Here is a 17,388-nt window from a genome sequence, read left to right as displayed (position 1 = left end):
GAAAGAGAGAGGATCTGTGCCAGGTAGAGAGAGGGCAAAATCTGTGAGTATCTCATTTACATAAACTCTCCATCACCTCCAGAAGCATTACAGGTCCAGACCTTGGAGCAACTGCAGAGCCAGCCCTCATAAGATTGGTCAAGCTGGTGCAAAGTCACCATACACACAAGTAAGGTACAAAACTTCCCCTTATGCCCAAGCACAAGAGGGTCAGGATTTAGACTAATAATAATAATAAAGTTCACCAGCTGGGAATGTGATCCTAATGATGAAAGAAGCAAAATGATTAGTCCTGACATAAATCTTCTTGGACTTGCCCTCACAGGAAATAAGGGCAGCAGTTGGTAATTCCTTTGCCTTGTTGCTATAATCCGTTGGGTTAGGTGGAGAAGTAGCAAAACTCCATCTTGACTAATCAGATGTTCAAACAAATTTCTCTTTTTTCATTCTTTTTCTAGTGAAATGTTACTGTGTTAACAGAAACATATCAGACTAGCACAACTGCTTTGACTCTCCTTAGAAGCACCTAACATACCACTACCCAACATAAAGGAATTACTATTGCACCTCGTTGACTTCACTCATGAGGATTCCAGGTCTCTTACATGATAAACAGTAGCTCTCCCTATGGATGAATCATTTGTCCTTCCAAAGTAAACACCTCAATTATTATCAAGCCCCCATCCTGTTAAATACAGGAAGTGAAATCCAGGCTCCATTGAAATTGATGGGAGTTTTGCCATTAACTTCAATAGGACTTGGGGATTTAGAAACTGTTTGTTTCTTACAGTCAGTGATATTTGCAAACTTCTTAGTGTCCTTCGAGAGTTCAGTTTTGTGCCTGTAAGGCTTAACTGTTATCAGGTTTTTGGCATTGTTGTAGATTCAGCTGTCTTTGTTATCACCAACATTAGAATAGGAGCTTAGAATTTTTCCTGTTTTAAGATTCCCTTGAGCACCTCTTTTTTTTTAAACCAATATGATGATTAAATATTTGTTTGCCAGGAAATCTGCATTTCCAGTCAGCACATAGAATCAATAATTTTGTTATGACTTGGTCTATCTGTGAGCTTACAGAATTATTTTTATAATGGTTTTAAGACTATATTTATTTCCAAGAGATAATGTTAATGCTCAGAGAGTAAAGGTACCTTCTCTCAGAAGAATTCTCCTTATTCCAACCAGTTACTTTTCTCTGTCTTTATGACCACTTGCTAACCTTTCTTTTATTATGCGTTGTGTAAAATTCTTCATTGTCTCTAATTGGTACCTGGATTACAAAGATAGCTTAATTCATTACTGAATTACTTCTATTGTCTACTTAAATGTTGCTAACTAGGATCTTGCCCTTGGGATCAAACTGTAACTAATTTTATTCTCTGAAAATAAATGGCTCTTTGCTGATGTAGTGGGAGCATCTTCCTTTGAAGATGTGGTTTAAAGCCTATTGCAACCTTTGCATAGCATTTTCATTTCTATATTTCAGTACAGTTGAATGGTTCTCAAATTCTTCACAAATATGTTGTATTGATACAAACCTACTTGATAGTTTAGATTGTTTAGCGTTCATATAGCTGCGTGTAGGTGTAATATATACATGTTGGGCCAGTACTATGCTGTTTCAGGAACCATACTTGTGGGGGACAGGTGAACTGAGAGACAGAGAGGCAGTTTGGGAAAACTGCTGGTTCTGTTTTTAGGGCCAAAAACCTAAATTCCATGAAGCGGATGCACGGGAACTCCACTGTGCCTTTAATAGTGAGGGACAAAGCTGGATCCAGTTAGTTCCCAGTCAAGTCTCTCATGGAGGTGCAGGAGAGTAGGGTTTGTGTAGTCTGTGGCAAAGTATGCTGGGATTTAAGGGGTTATATAAGCAGCACCCCTCCAACACACTACAGAAAGTCTTGGAAGAGGCCAAGAAGTTATGGGCAAGTAACCCAGTTTTGTTTTGCTTTTGTTTCTTATGCAACTGTGTTTTACTTACTACTGAGACACAGGGGCTGAGCCAGTTTCAAAAGATGGAGAAATAAAGCTCCAGCCAAAGGTAGGTGTGTGGGTGTTTTTTTGGAAAACACCCTGAGAAATTGGATTTTTTTAAATCTGGCCTACCACCCATGCAAGCTGTAAAGTTCAGATATGAATAAAGAGCCACATTTCCTCAAGTCTGAGGATGAAATCATGGCCCCATTGAAGTCAATGGCAAAACTCTCATTGACTTCAGTGGGGCCCAGTTTTGATTTGGCACATCATAGAGAAATGAGCTGGAAGCAAAGTTTGGGTCCAGATATCTGCAGCATTAGTAGCTGCTTGAACTTTGAGTTTTGGCTCAGGCCCACCTCTTGTTTCAGTTGCTACTTTGGGAAGAAAGTCAATAAAAATTCTATCCAACTTCTGTACTGTGGAAGCCAAATGGCACTATTATTGAATCTAGTCCTTTGTAGGGTACAATTAACTTCCATTATAACAATAATAATTGTAGCATTTGCTGCTGATAAATCCTCATTTGTAATTTTGGAAAGAAGGCATTCTCATCGAACTCTGTTTCTGACAAGTTTGTTCTGAACCAATAACTACAGAGCCTCCATTTTTAATTTTTAATTTAAAAAATGTTGTTAAATGATGGCAGTGACAAGATCCATAACAACTCCCTGAAGCATGCTGTTTGTAATGTCAGATAGAGTTGGTAATGACATATGGCGTTTGTAGTTCAGATGATTTGAGGTTTTATTTTAGTGTATGCACTGGCATTTAAATGCACATCTTAAATCTAAAATATCAAACTTCTTGTGATTTGCTGGTTTTTTTTCAGAATTTTAGCTACTTAATAGAAAAGTAACACAAAATATTTACATGTAGGAAAAAAGATCATATTCCGTTCTTCATTCCATAACAAAGGATTTGTGTGTTGCTTTTATTTACAATATGGAGACCCATCCAGCAAATTTGTACAGTGTTAGTTTTCTGAATCATCCTTCACATTGGTATCTAAGTGCTGCACTTACAACTGCACTTGAAATGTCTAGTGAAAGCCCTTTGTGCAGGGTAGAGGATCTGGGCAAGAGTGGGATTCCTTTTCTACACCCCACTTTTTTCTGGGCCATCCCCACCACTCCCTCCGTGGCTTCCTTATATTGAGTCTTCTCCTTCGTTGGCTCCACTTCTTGACGGACATCTGTATCCATGGAGTGCATTTGCATAGTTGTGTATATTTAGAATTTATGGAATGTATATGGTTGAAAGCCCTAGAGAGGCGAAGCAAGTTTTCCCATAGCGCCAGACCAGTGTGCCTCAACGTTTGAGCGGGGAGGAGTACTTCTAGGAATGATACAGGGTGTGTGTGTGTGTGTGTGTGTGTGTGTGGTAGGTTGTTTTGCTGAAATGTCAACAAGGTGCCAATTAACGTTTATTGCAATGGTAACTTTTGGTGATGTGGACACATATCATTGAGAACTGGGCCACTCATTCCACATAGGGCTGCCAAAATTTTACACCCGAACTGGTCTGAGTGCCATTGACTATGTAAGTATAAAAGGCTCATATCCATTTCTTAAAGTCATCACCAGTCCCCTAAGTCATCAGCTGCCTCCTGTATGACATATTTTGAATGTACACTTTAAGCTATTTACATGTCTCTAAAATACACACAACTGTGAATAAGCCTATTGTTATCATAAACTCTATTATAAATGGATTTAATATACTTTAACAGGATTTTTTTTAATACTTAAAGAAAACTGAGGGCTTGTCTACACCAGTAATGCGTTCTTCAGGGATGTGATTTCTAAAGCACTAATGTGTTGTACATTAACTCATACCACAGCACTATAGTAAAGTGCACAAGCGAATCTTTAGCATGCACCTGCAAAGTCTACATGGACTGATTTATGCAAACCACATTAGAGTGGTTTAGAATCACACCCCCACAGTGTGCATTACCCCGCCACATAGACAAGCCCTTCAGATGTCTTCCCTTTTTCAGTTTTTTTTCTGTAGTTAAAAAATTGTGTCTAGAAAGTGGGTTAGCAGAATAAAGACAGATGGGAATAGATTAATTCTAACCCTACTTTGTTGCAATGAAGCCTTTACAGATGTGTCTGCTACATTTATACTAAAGTTTCTCCAGTTTAACTTTCCCTCTAAATCATCCTTGCACTATGTAGTGATTGAAAAAGGAACTGCCATGTACCTTTTATTTATTATGCATGCCAACTGACTCCTTGCCTCATGTTCAGTCCTTTTAAATTACTCTCTCCCAGTTCATCCATTTGTGATGTAATTATATAAATGATGTGCCTGATCTGCAATACAATGTTCAGTTCTGGTCACCCCACCTCAAACTAGATATAGCACAAGTAAAGGTGAGAGTTATAAACAAATGGTTTATGGTAATGATTGGGACATAGAATGTCCCAATCATTACCATATGACAAGAGATTGAAAAGATTGGAACTGTTTATCTTGCTAAGAGCTGACTGTTACAGAAGTGGAGCCCAGCTGGGTATTCCTTTCCATCTTAGCAAATGTTTTGCATTGGAGTTTATTTTTTCAAGGCAAACTTTGCACAGAAAGAGGCTAAAGATATAGGGTGAAATTTTGGCCCCATAAAAGTGAATGGGAGTTTTGCCCTTGATTTCAGTTGGACCAGGATTTCATCCACACTCTCTTTTTAAATAATGAAAGCTGTGGTGGTTCTTTACAGGGCCCAGCAGGCAGCTCTGTTAACAAGAGGATCCTACAAGCCCCAGTGAGCTCCCTTCAGCTCATCAGTGTCCTTCAGTAGATCTAAATTGGAGGTAGGAAGCAGGCCTACAACAGTGATCATAGGTTGTGACAGCACAGCACTGCTCTCAGGAATTAAATTTAATTCCATTAAAAAACGCAGTCCGGTTCTGCAGGGTCCATTTTCTCTCAGCTAGTCTTATTTTGTCCTGATGACCTCAAACTGTCTGCTTCTTACACGTCAGCAGACATACAGCACCTTCTGTATTACTACTGTAAAGTATTTTTATGAGGTGACTAACACTTAATTCCTATTTTTCTAGTATTTTTGCTTTTGGGTTTTTTTAGGGTTTTTTGTTTTTGTTTGCCATTAGTTCTCCATAATTTCCAGTTGTATAATATTAATTGATGTTTCATAACCTAAACTACTAAGATTTGTGACTGATCCATGGGAGAGTGAGAGGTTAAAGAGAAGTAGAAGGGAAGGGTTGAGACAGAGTGTGAGGGAGATCAGGAGATGGATGGGGTCATCTGAGCAAGTGGAGGTGTTAGAGAAGGACAGCGTATGAGAAACTTCTGCATCTGTAACATGGGAGAAAGAGGCAAGAGTTGTAAGAGAGGAAGGGTAACTGAGTGTTCAGAAAAAGGGACTGCTGAGGCTGGGAACTTGTAGAGGAGAGCTGGTCAGGAATTTTTTGATGAAACAGCTTTTCATCAGAACATGCTGATTCATCAAAACCAAAACTTTTTGCAGGAATGTCCCAGTTTTGATGAAACTTTTGTCAGGAAATATTTCTTGGGCCCAGGATGTAATTGCTAGTCAAAGTGAGTCCAAAAGTGATCTTGCATATTGGAGATATGGATTGAAGTCCCTGCTCTGCCTGATGTGAAGATGGGCCTCAAACCAGGGTGACAGCATGCGCTCGCTCTCTCTCTCTCACTGTCTCATTTTTTTATGAAATATTTTCAAACATCTTGATTTTGTCCCAATGCAAAATGGTATTTATTTATTTATTTTAAATCTCAAATGCTCGTGGACTGGGAAACCTGTTTTCCAGCTAGTTTTGCTGTACAGTTTATAATATTCTCAGGAAAGAGATTTTTCTCCTACAGCATTATCCCTGATTGTATTTGCATATATGATTATGGGGAAGTACTGTTTTTTAGATAAACTTGCCACAGCATATGTGGAATAGTCACTCTGTTATTCAGTGTGTGTATGTACAATGTAACTATTATTATCCACATATATAAAATCATACATAGATTCACAGATTACAACGCCAGAAGGTGTCATTGTGATCATCTATGACACAGGTCATAGAACTTCCCCCAGATAATTCCTAGAATGTATCTTTTAGAAAAACACCTAATCTTGATTTTAAATTGCCAATGATGGAGACTCCACTATGAGCGTAAATTTTTCCAATGGTTAACTACTCTCACTGTTAAAAATGTGCACCTGATTTTCACTCTAAATTTGTCTAGTTTCAGCTTCCAGCCAGTGGATCATAGTTTTCACTGCTAGACTGAAGAGCCCATTATCAAATATTTGTTCCTGATATAGGTACTTACAGACTGTAATCAAGTCAGCCCTTAACTTTCTCTTTAAAATAGATAGACTGAGATTCGTGAGTCAGTCAATATGTCATGTTTTCTAATCCATTAATCATTCTCATGGCTCCAATTTATCAACATCCTTCTTGAATTGTGGACACCAGAACTGGAAGCAGTATTCCAGCATTCGTCACGCCAGTGCATAATACTTAGGTAAAATAACCTCTCTACTCCTGCTAGAGATTCTCATGTTTAAGCATCCCAGGACTGTATTAACTCTTTTGACCACAGCATTGCACTGGAAACTCATTCTCCTGATTATACACGACAACCCCCAGTATTTTTTCAGTCACTGCTTTTCAGAATAGAGTGCATCTTCCTATAAGTATGGCCTACATTATTTGTTCCTAGATGTGTACATTTACATTAAGCCATATTAAAAACACATATTGCTTGATTGTGCCAGTTTATCAAGAGATCCACATCTCTCTGTATCATCCTCTTCACTCTTTACCATTCTCCCAATTTTTGTCATCTGCAAATTTGTATCAGTGATGATTTTATGTTTTCTCCCAGGTCATTGATACAAGTGTTACATAGCATAGGACCAAGAAACAATTTCTGCGGGATCCCAATAGAAACATACCCACTCAGTGTTGATTCCCCATTTACAATTAAACGTTTCCCTGTTTACAATTTTGAGACCTATCATTTAGCCAGCTTTTAATCTATTTAATGTGTGCCATGTTAATTTTATATTGTTCTAGTTTTTTAATCAAAATGTTGTGTTGTACTAAGTCAAATGCTTTAAAGAAGTCTAAGTATATTACATCAATCCTTTTACCTTTATCAACCAAACTTGCAATTTCACCAAACAGAGATATCAAGTTAGTCTGTCAGGATCTATGTTTCCATAAACCCATGTTGATTGGCATTAATTGTATTACCCTCCTTTAATTCTTTATTAATCAAGTCCGCTCCATTATCTTGCCTGGAATCAACGTCAGACTGACATGCCTATAATTACCCACATCATTACATGATGATGTTGTGAAAGAGAGAGAGAGAGAGACATCCACATTGATGCAAAAATAAGATAAATAAAATTACTATAACTTTTATTATTGTTCTTAGGTTGTTACATATTTTTGTCTTTTCTGAATATTAAGATATAGCTTCAAGTATGTTTTCTCCAGGATGCTGGAAAATGTAACAATGCATATCATGTTTAGCTAATTACGTTACAAAATGTTCAAACTCATCAAAGAAATACCAAAGGCTCTGCTTTTTGTCTCCCAAGGACAAGCAAATATCAGAAAGACAACCTCTTTTTAGTTATAGATCCAAGTTTATTACTTCCAAGTGTGTTTATATAGTCTATGGAGTGCAACTTTATAATTTCTATTTTGCTTTAACATTCTATACTATTTTCTTTAATATTACGTTTTGAAAGTTGTATATAAGAGATATTCTGTTTCATGCTTTGCATAGAATATTTGATAAGTCTGGAATTAGAAATTGTGAATATACTGCAAATGGTAGGTTGTAAATCTAGAAACCATTTGTTCAAAACAAACAAACAAATCCATCAGAGTGCCTCATTAAAGAACAGGACAAATCCCTCTTGTATAAGATATCAATATGATCTTTTTTTCAAGAAAACGGACTTTGTAAGATATTTTATGTTTGAGAGAGAGTACTGGTTGTGTAAAAGATGGGAGGGTGTTTTCATTCAGAAATTCCAAAAAGAAGTAATGCTTAGGATGTGTTATCAGAACTATAAATCAAGTAGTAAAAGTAAGTAAAAAGTAAACGTGGATCTTTTAGCCCTCTTTTTTGGAAAGAACCACCTTAGGTTAAACCCACACAATGAATTTTAGAAATATGCTTATTGAAATGATTTCTTTGTAAATACACTAAGAATCCGTTCTTTCAATCTGGAGAACATTTCTGGTGGGATATGTTTTACAGATTATATTGGTTACTTAAAGGTGAAAACCTCTGTTGTTTCTCAAATGCATAAGATGGCATGAGTTTCTTTTCAGTTGTATATTTGCAAATATTTTGTTTCTAAACAGAAACCTTCATATGATAACTGCCTGATATTGTTATATGAATAGTAAGATGTTTTATGTATAAATATATCAAAGCCATATGATGCTATAATGGATTACAGATATAAGTAGCCATTTGACTATATATTTATATTAATTAGGAAATTAGTTCAGCAACCCCTCACCAAACTCATGAAGATAAGAAAAACCTCTCTAAAGATTGGTAAAAAGAAAAGACAATACCTTTTTTGATGACCATTCAAGCTTAACAACTCTTTTTAAGAATTTAATTTCAAAAAGGTTATTTTGACAGCTGACTTTTAAAGAGAGTATGACGGGTCCCCCCTGGGGTGCCACTGAGCCTGCCTGACCCACCAGCCTGGGCTCCCTTTCACGCTGTGGTGCTGTGATAAGTTGCCAAGCTCTCCAGACTTGCTCTTTCACCAGCATACACACAAATAGTGACACACCCAGCTGCAGCTTCACACACATGCTGAGATCAGCTGTGCATGGGAAAGCTCAGCTAAAGACCTGCTCAGTTACTCAAGTGCACACATCCCTCTGGAGTGTAAACCCAGAAATTATACCATCTTGTGCTGCACAGGGAACTGTATGGCATAAGCTCATAAAATTTGCCCCCTCCCTCAATGTGGAGAGAGAGATGCAACTGCTTTCCGCCCGAAGTTATAATTTTCATACACTGGTTTTAGACAAAATAAAAACAAGTTCATTAACTACAAAAGATAGATTTTAAGTGATTATACATGATAGCAAACATATCGAAGCAGATTCTCTTAGTAAATAAACACCGCAAACTGAGCTTAACACGCTAGATACGTAAGATATAAATTAGCAAATTTTCACCCTGAGTGATAAACAGGCTGGCAGATTCTTAAGGCACAAGTTGCCTTGGCTTTCCCACGTTTTAATACACAGTATAAAAATCCCTCTAGCCTGGGATCATCTCTTCCCACAGTTCAGTCCTTGCCCCTCTGGTGTTTCCAGGTGTGCTGTTGTACAGAGAGTGAGGTACCATCATGCTGTCATTGTTCCCCTTTTAGATCTTCTCCCCACTTGCTGGAAAGCTCTTTTTCTGTGACCTGGGTCAAACAGTTCCCATTGTGTGGTGTTATCTCTGAGAGGTTTCTATTGTACACAGTTCCTGGGGTAATCCTTGTGCTTGTGTGAATTCCTTCAATAAACTATTAACATTGTATGGCCTTTTTACTGTTGTACCTGAAAGGCTGCTTGTGGGTGTTTTTCAACCTCACAACATGTTTCAATAACACAGACACAGCCAAACTTCAAAGCTTCCCATACAACAATAGCACATACAATCCAATGAGATATTAATGTCTAGCAGATGAAGACTTTTAGAATGATACCTCACAAGGCATACTTCGTACAAAACATATCCTAATTACATGGCAGTGATGAATATTGGGGTGCCAAAGTGTCACAGAGAACAGGATTGTTTGGATTCATATGAAACATCATTTCAGCTCCTCTTAAACCCTGAAGGAATGAAAGGGATATCTCAGAAAATTAACTGAATCAAAGAGTTAAAACTTTAAATGTAAAGATGTTCTGAGAATCACCCTTCACAAAGACAAAGGAAATGCAACTGTCAAGAAAGAATTACAACCCTAATACATATATGCATTAACACTGTGGCTCTGAAACTTTGTAGACTACTGTATCCCTGCCAGGAGTCTGATTTGTCTTGCGTACCCCCAAGTTTCACCTCACTTAAAAAATACTTGCTTACAAAATCAGACATAAAATAAGTGTCACAGCCACACTATTACTGAAAAATTGCTTATGTTCTCATTTTTACCATATAATTGTAAAATAAATCAATTGGAATATAAATATTGTACTTACATTTCAGTGTATAGTATACAGAGCAATATAAACAAATCATTGTACTGACTTCACTAGTGGTTTTATGTAGCCTGTTGTAAAACCAGGCAAATATGTAGGTGAGTTGATGTACTCCTTGGAAGACCTCTGAGTACCCCCAGGGGTACACGTAATCCTGGTTGAGAACCACTGCATTAACGGACTAAACATTCATAAGATGAAGAGGCTCCTAAGGATTTCCTGTGAAGCCATAGAGCCAGTGAAAGAATAACAGCATCCAGCTTTGAATCTAAACAAGCCTGAAGAGGTGTGTTTTCCTATGATTTCATGGAAACAGGAAGGAGAAAAGTATAAAACTATGAAGTGAGCACCCCCCTTTCTCTCACATATGCCCTCTGCTTAGATAGCAAGCACTCCACAATTCATCCTGTCCATCTCCACAAGTAAGCTGCCACAGACAGCTAAGAAAAACACAAAGACTCAAGAAGAAACAAATCCAAGGAACATCTTCCAAAGACTTCAACATGGATTGGTGAGAGGAAGTTAATGAAGACACTGCCCAGAGATTAGATTTTCAAACTCTTGTAATGGTTTTATTGGGATATGAGACTGTGGTAACCTAAAATGCTAACAGTTTCTTCTGTTAATCTCCAGATGGCTAAATCGTGTATTCCTGGAGACCAGGGCAAAACACTGGTAAACAGAGAAATAATTGGATTTAAGATTCTTAATATTTGTAACTGACTTGTGTTAAGTCAGATCTTTAAATGGCTTCTTCTAAGTAACGGATTAAAATATTTTGTTTCAATTTCATAGGATTTAGTTAAGATTGCTACTTTTGCCAACTATAAACTGTCTGGTTATTTATTAACCCCTGGCTCTTAAACAAATTCTTTTGCCCAATCATAAATAGTGTTAAAATACCTAAGAAGATACTGGATTCAAAATAATTCTGGGAAACAATATACTTTGGTCTTAACTTACCAAATGAAGAACATCCCCAAAAGCAGTCCACTCTCCAAAGTATAATCTCTATTAAATGCTCTCCATATAGAGACACACAGAAGAGCTTGTAACAGAAGTAATCAGTTTATCATGTGTTCTGTCATTTGTGGTGTTTTGTTTAATGTTTTAGTTTGCCTTTTTTTTTCTTTTTGGCTAATCTAGTGGCCATGGTTAATAATTGTGACTATTTTGCTTGGTCTTGCTCCTGGTCTCCCCTAAGGTAAAAGAATTCCTATGACTAAAATAATGGAAATTACATCCTCTGAGATAGTCTAATTAATAGCCTGTATCAATAATTCCATCTTTTAATTTTGGTTTCCCCTGATTTGGCAGTAAAAGAAACAAGTACCAAGAGTTGGCCTACCATTTCTTGTTTCTAGTCACTAAATGTTGCTCTGCATATTTGTTTGAGTTCACAAGGATCTAGGAAGTGGGAAGTGACTTTGATAGATCTCCTTTCTACATGCCAAATTTCTTAGCTGAACAGCAAGATTTCCTTCTCAAGACACCTTTTTGGTTTTTGTGAGGTGCTACATTTCTCTCCACTGCCTTGCTTTCTAAATCTGCAAAAGGTTATGAATTTAAGCTCTGAGGCTCGGGTATTGGAAGCGTTGTGTAGCTAAGGACTGATAGGTCAGATATCGAGTGACTGCTCATCCTCCATGGAAGCCCACAAAGCACTTTCAAAAGACGAATCAGGGAGTTTAAATTCATAACTTTGTTAGACACCAAAAATCATGGACTGAATAGACACACTGGATTTATGGCTTATAACAACAATGTATAACCCACTAACTACCTCCCCCAGTTGCCTTTCCCTCCTCCCCTATCTCCCCCCCTTCACCCCCAAGACTGGCGGGGAGTAAACAGGCCACTTCACCTTGAATGGTCCCTGGAAATGTGTGTGAACTACTCATGCTAAACAATCTGTTCCACCTTGTACTTAACTGTGACAATTCTGAGTACATTTCCCAGACCTGAAGAAGAGCTCTGTGTAAACTCAACAGCTTGTCTCTCTCATCCACAGAAGTTGTCCAATAAAAGATATTACTTCACCTACATTGTATCTCTAATATCCTGGGACCAACAGCTACAACAACACTGCATATTTCATTAGTATATCATTTACTATTATTATTTTATTATTAGCAGCAACATTAGGCCAATGGATGGTTGGACTGAGTAAGGGCTGCAAGATTTAACATATGAGTTTCGTTACTGTGCTGCTTCTGGCATCTTTGACTTTCTTTGGCCTTCCTAGATCCTCCATCCAACTCACCCGAATGCTCCCTGTAGTGCAGTGTACAAAACCCTTGAACCAGGAAAGGATTAATGGGCTGCTGGGGGCCCAATCAGCCCCACCCTGCAACATCTGAAACTGTGTTTGACTTCAATGGAGAAGCTAAAAAAGGAGAGACCAGCTCAGTTGCTGCTTGGCCTGGAGGGAGAGCAGCCCCTGAGTTCTCCTTGTGAGAGAAAAGGCTCACTGGGGTCAGGAACTGAGGAAGATTGTTGCCTGTCCCTGTGGAAAGAGAAAAGTTTGTTTTTTTGTGTTTATTTTGGACTTTGGGTACCCTGGAAGGGGGGTGGCTTATATGTGATCTAGCCAGAGGACGAAGTCTCCTCAACCTGGAAGATGTTGGAGGCTGGATTATCAGCTGAAAGTCCAGAAAAAAACTGAGACAGAGCCACTGCCCTATCGATCCATGCCATGGGGGAGGGAGGGTGCATGCTGGGAGAACACATGGTCACACTCTTCTACCACCCTGATTGCTTCTCACTCCTTTGCTGATGTTGCCACTTTTTGACGCTTCTCACTTCTGCAGTAATTACTTGGCTGCACCTAGCCCTCTCAGTGCTGTCTTATACTCCTCAAGGCCAATATTGCAACCTCCCCAAGCCTTATTTGTCACCTAAAGATCTTTATATGATTTTTGTGCACACTCTCTGTACTTACTATATTTCACACCCAATCAAGCTATCAGATAAAGTTAGTTAAGTGTTTTTAAAAAGCACGACTTAGATGAATCAGAGTAAGCTATTTTAAGGGACAAATGCTGACTCCCCAAAGTCTATGTTTAATTCAATGACTGTTACATTCACAGTTAACTTGAGTTACTGCACATTAATATAGCCCCATAAACTGCTGGATGCTGAATAAAACTAAGACCACGCACAAAATATTTTATCTGATGTCCTACTAATATTAATTACTAATGGCACTGATAACTTACATTTGTTGTAATAGGACAATGTAGAGATTTTATTATTTAACTTACTTTAATGTGTTAATGTGAAAAAGTAAGTAAATATACTTTTGCAATTTTTTTGTTTCTACAACCACACAGTTTATTTGCTATATGAACTTAATGTATCCATATCTCCTTTGTGCACTTATTAAGGGACTGATACTGTTCCTGCAAGTCAGGGCTCCAGGATCTGATCCTAAGTGTGATACAAAAGTTCACTATAATGAATGTGATTTTCTAAGATTCTGTTCTATCAGTTTCATTAAGTAACTTGTATAGCACTGATAAAGCACACTATCTAACGTACACACATGATAGTATTGCTTTTGGAGATCGGAGTGTGATTTAGGAAACATCCAGCTGGGTCCGCTAGAGCCTGGGAAGATGCCTCAGAGATGTCATTTTGGCGGTGATGCACTTTCTCAGTATTATTTTTTATTTTCTGGGCTAGCTAATCATAGATTCACTGGAAGGCAGGATAGTGGGGATGAGAGGTGTTTGATGTGCTTTGACTTTTTGGATTCTGGAAGGAGTATTTGGAGAAATCTAGGGAAGCCTGAATAGCAGTGTTTGAAAAGGTTTGGCATTCTACGGCCTTCGCCAAGCATGAGTCCTAATAATGACAAGGTGGATGTGCTGAAAGTTGCTCACCAAAGAATACGAAGGACATGTCTACAGTATACAATTACGTCAACCTAAGTTACATCGCCATACAGCCACTGCAGTTGTTACAGCGCTTGTGCATGTGCACACCATGCTCCTTTTGTCAGCGGTGCGTGTCCTCACCAGCAGTGCTTGTATCAGTGCAGAGTGCAATGCATCCAGTGCAGGATGTTTTGGAAAGTTTTTGCAATGCCTCATGGGGCTGAAATGAGTCCTGCTGGCATGACCGGGATCCTGGGGTCAACTTCCATAATGCAGTGCTTTCTATCCCATAATTTCATCTGCATCTCATAATAGTTTGCACCTCTTTTCAAAATCCCTGCAAACTCCTGCATCCCTTCTTGCTGTCCACCATCTGTGACAGACACATGGAGCCTGCACAGCTCTGTACTACTGTCGTGAGCATTGCAAGCCTGGGGTGCCTGATCCTGAAGCATTTGCAGAGGTGCAAGAGGAGCCACAGGGAATATGACAATTCCTTGGAGGCTAGATCGCTGTGGGACAGAGAGAAACAATTCAAGGTTGCTGGTGGCACTCAAGGAGCAGCTGGAGATGGTGGAGCGCCAGTTCTGGGCCCAAGAAACAGGCATCAGCTGGTGGGACCGCATTGCCATGCGGGTATGGGGTGATGAGCAGTGGCTGCAGAACTTTTCGATGTGCAAGGGCACATTCCTGGATCTGTGTGCAGAACCCGCCCCAGCCCTCCAGCCCAGGGACACCAAAATGAGAGCCTCAATGGCAGTGGAGAAGTGAATGGATTGCTACCGGTCAGTCAGGAATCAATTTGGAGTTGGGAAATCCAACATGGGAGCCATTTTCATGCAAGTGTGCAGAGCCGTTAATCACTTCCTGCTATGCAGCACTGTGACTCTGAGCAATGTGCAGAACATCGTGGATGGTTTTGCAGCAATGGGCTTCCTGATCATGACATCACCCAGAAAGTCCTCTTTAGTTTTTCGTAGCCGCTTTCTAATTCTGTGCAGCTGTTCAGCCGGCAATAACAAAGGAGGAGGCTGGGCTCCCAAGGTCCTATCTGTGAAGCCAAAATGCAACATTTTACAGAAGCAGTATTGTTTGCAACACACAGACCACTGATTCAGTGATTTAAAATACAGCCACTATTCACATACCTGTCACTAACTGGCTGACCCAGGCAAGCACAAGACCCCCAAAATGGTGAGAAACCACAGGGGCAGGGGAAATCAGTGTTCCAGGACTGTACTGTCCACTGGGCACGTGGCTCTTAGGGAGAGCCAGCACTGTAGGGGGTTCCTTAAAATCATTGCTGTCCTGACATTTTCCACAGGCTGTGTTCATTATGGAAGATATCTTGCTGCTGAGAGTGAGCAGAGAATCAAGGGAGGGTCTTCCTCAAGCCTGCAGCTTCTACCCTGGTCCTTATGTGGCTCACCTGTGTGCAGCAATGGTCGTCCCCCTGCCAGTGACGGCAGAGTGGTGTGGGAAAGTTACCCTTAATAGGGAAAGAAACAAAGCAGTTCTACCAAAGAACCTGCAGCAGCAGATTGTCCTGTATCTGCATGAGAGTTTCGTGGAGATCGCTGAGGCAGATTCACATGAAGTGAGGGAGTCGATCAACACCCTGTTCTGGCGCTCAGACTAGGCATGTGGTGGTACGCACATCATACAGACACAAGCCTGCTTTCTGCAACCCTCCTGCCCACAAAAACTCGCTTCAGTAATTCCCAAAATCAAAGCCACTTCCAAATTCCTCTCCTGTTTGTCCTTCGCCAACCTCTGACAGCTGTGACTGGCTAGCCTCCTCTGGGGTAGAGAAGAGCTCCTGGCTGCATGCATCTCTGACCTCCAATTCATCCTCTGCCTCTGGGTCCCCTCCCCCTTCACATCCTTGTCCAAGATTTCCTCCTCCTGGCTCAGGCCACTCTCAACTGGCATGCGAGCCACTGAAGTATCCACAGTGGCCTTTGCAGTGGAGGTGGGGTCGCCACCAAGTATTGCATCCAGCTCTTTGTAGAACTGGCAGCTCATGGGCGCAGCATCAGAGCGGTGATTTGCCTCCCGCACCTTCTGGTAGGCGTTCCATAGCTCCTTCACTTTGACCTGCACTGCAGTGTGTCCCAGTCATGGCCCCTTTCTGTCATGCATTGTGAAATCTGTCCATAGGTATCATAATTCCTATGGCTGGCGCACAGCTGGGACTGCACAGCCTCCTCTCCCCAAATGCTGATGAGGTCCAGCAGCTCGGCATTGCTCCAAGTGGGGGATCGTCTGGTTCATGGAGCAGACATGGTCACCTGGAAAGATGCACTGAGACCATTGCACACATCACCGAGCACACAGGAAGGGGACTTTCAAAATTCCCAAGGAATGTAAGGGGTAGGGGCTCCTTAAATTTAAGTTTGGTCACCTGAGGGCAATTCAGTACAGCTCAAACCGATGACCAGAGACGCAAGAATACGCATTGTGGGACACCTCCTGGAGGCCAATTGCCGGGCTGTAATCGATCAGGGTGTCTACACTGGCCTATCGTGGTGCTGTAAGGCCAGCGCAGAAAGCTCTACACCTCTCGTCAGGGTGCTTTTTTAACTGTACTGCAACTGTGCAGTTTTTGCACACTAAGTGGCTTGGCAGTGTGTGCACCTCGGGAGTTACAGCGCAGAAAGCTGCTTCACTGCCCAGAAACTTGCCCGTGTAGACAAGGCTTAAGTCGTTCTGCACTGCCACCTTATGAAGGTGCAGCATGCTTTCCACCTATGCATCCTGATAATCCTGCTAGGTTATGTAGAGGTGGTAGCAGGGCCGAAAGTAAGTCTAGGGACTTACTGGTACGGGCCTGGGCTGGGGCCGGCTCTGGCCCCCGGAAGGGGCGGGGCCTTGGGCAGAAGGGGTGGGGCTGGGGGAGGTCAGAGCCAGCCCCGGCCCACCCTGTACCGGCAAGTGCTTCCTTCCCCCTCCCCAAGGTAACAGCGGCAGCCAGGGGCTCTGGCAGCGGGCTAAAAGGCCCTGGGCAGTAGCAGTGGCCAGAGCCCTGGGCCCTTTAAATTGTCCCCGGAGCCCCGCCACTGCTTCCCCATTGTTCCGGGGACAGGGCTCCGGGGACAGGGCTCCGGCCGCTACTACCACACCAGGCCCTTTAAATCGTCCCCGGAGCCTGCCAGAGCCCTGGGGAAGTGGTGGCAGGGCTCCGGGGACGATTTAAAGGGCTATGGGCTCGGCCATCGCTACCACCCCAGGCCCTTTAAATCGCCGCCCCAGCCCTGCTACCGCTACCCCAGGGCTCTGGCAGGGGGCTCCCTTTA

General features: G+C 41.0%; 1 protein-coding gene across 2 annotated transcripts in view; it reads left to right on the top strand.

The window, feature by feature from the left end:
- The window catches only part of KCNH8 (potassium voltage-gated channel subfamily H member 8), a 388,105-nt gene that overhangs the window by 279,192 nt on the left and 91,525 nt on the right, over positions 1 to 17,388 (top strand). The window lies entirely within an intron of this gene.

The sequence above is a fragment of the Lepidochelys kempii genome, chromosome 2 (genome assembly GCF_965140265.1).
Source record: "Lepidochelys kempii isolate rLepKem1 chromosome 2, rLepKem1.hap2, whole genome shotgun sequence".
Lineage (NCBI taxonomy): Eukaryota > Metazoa > Chordata > Testudines > Cheloniidae > Lepidochelys > Lepidochelys kempii.
Note: the sequence above shows the minus strand (reverse complement) of the source record. Positions and strands in the feature narration are given on the sequence as shown.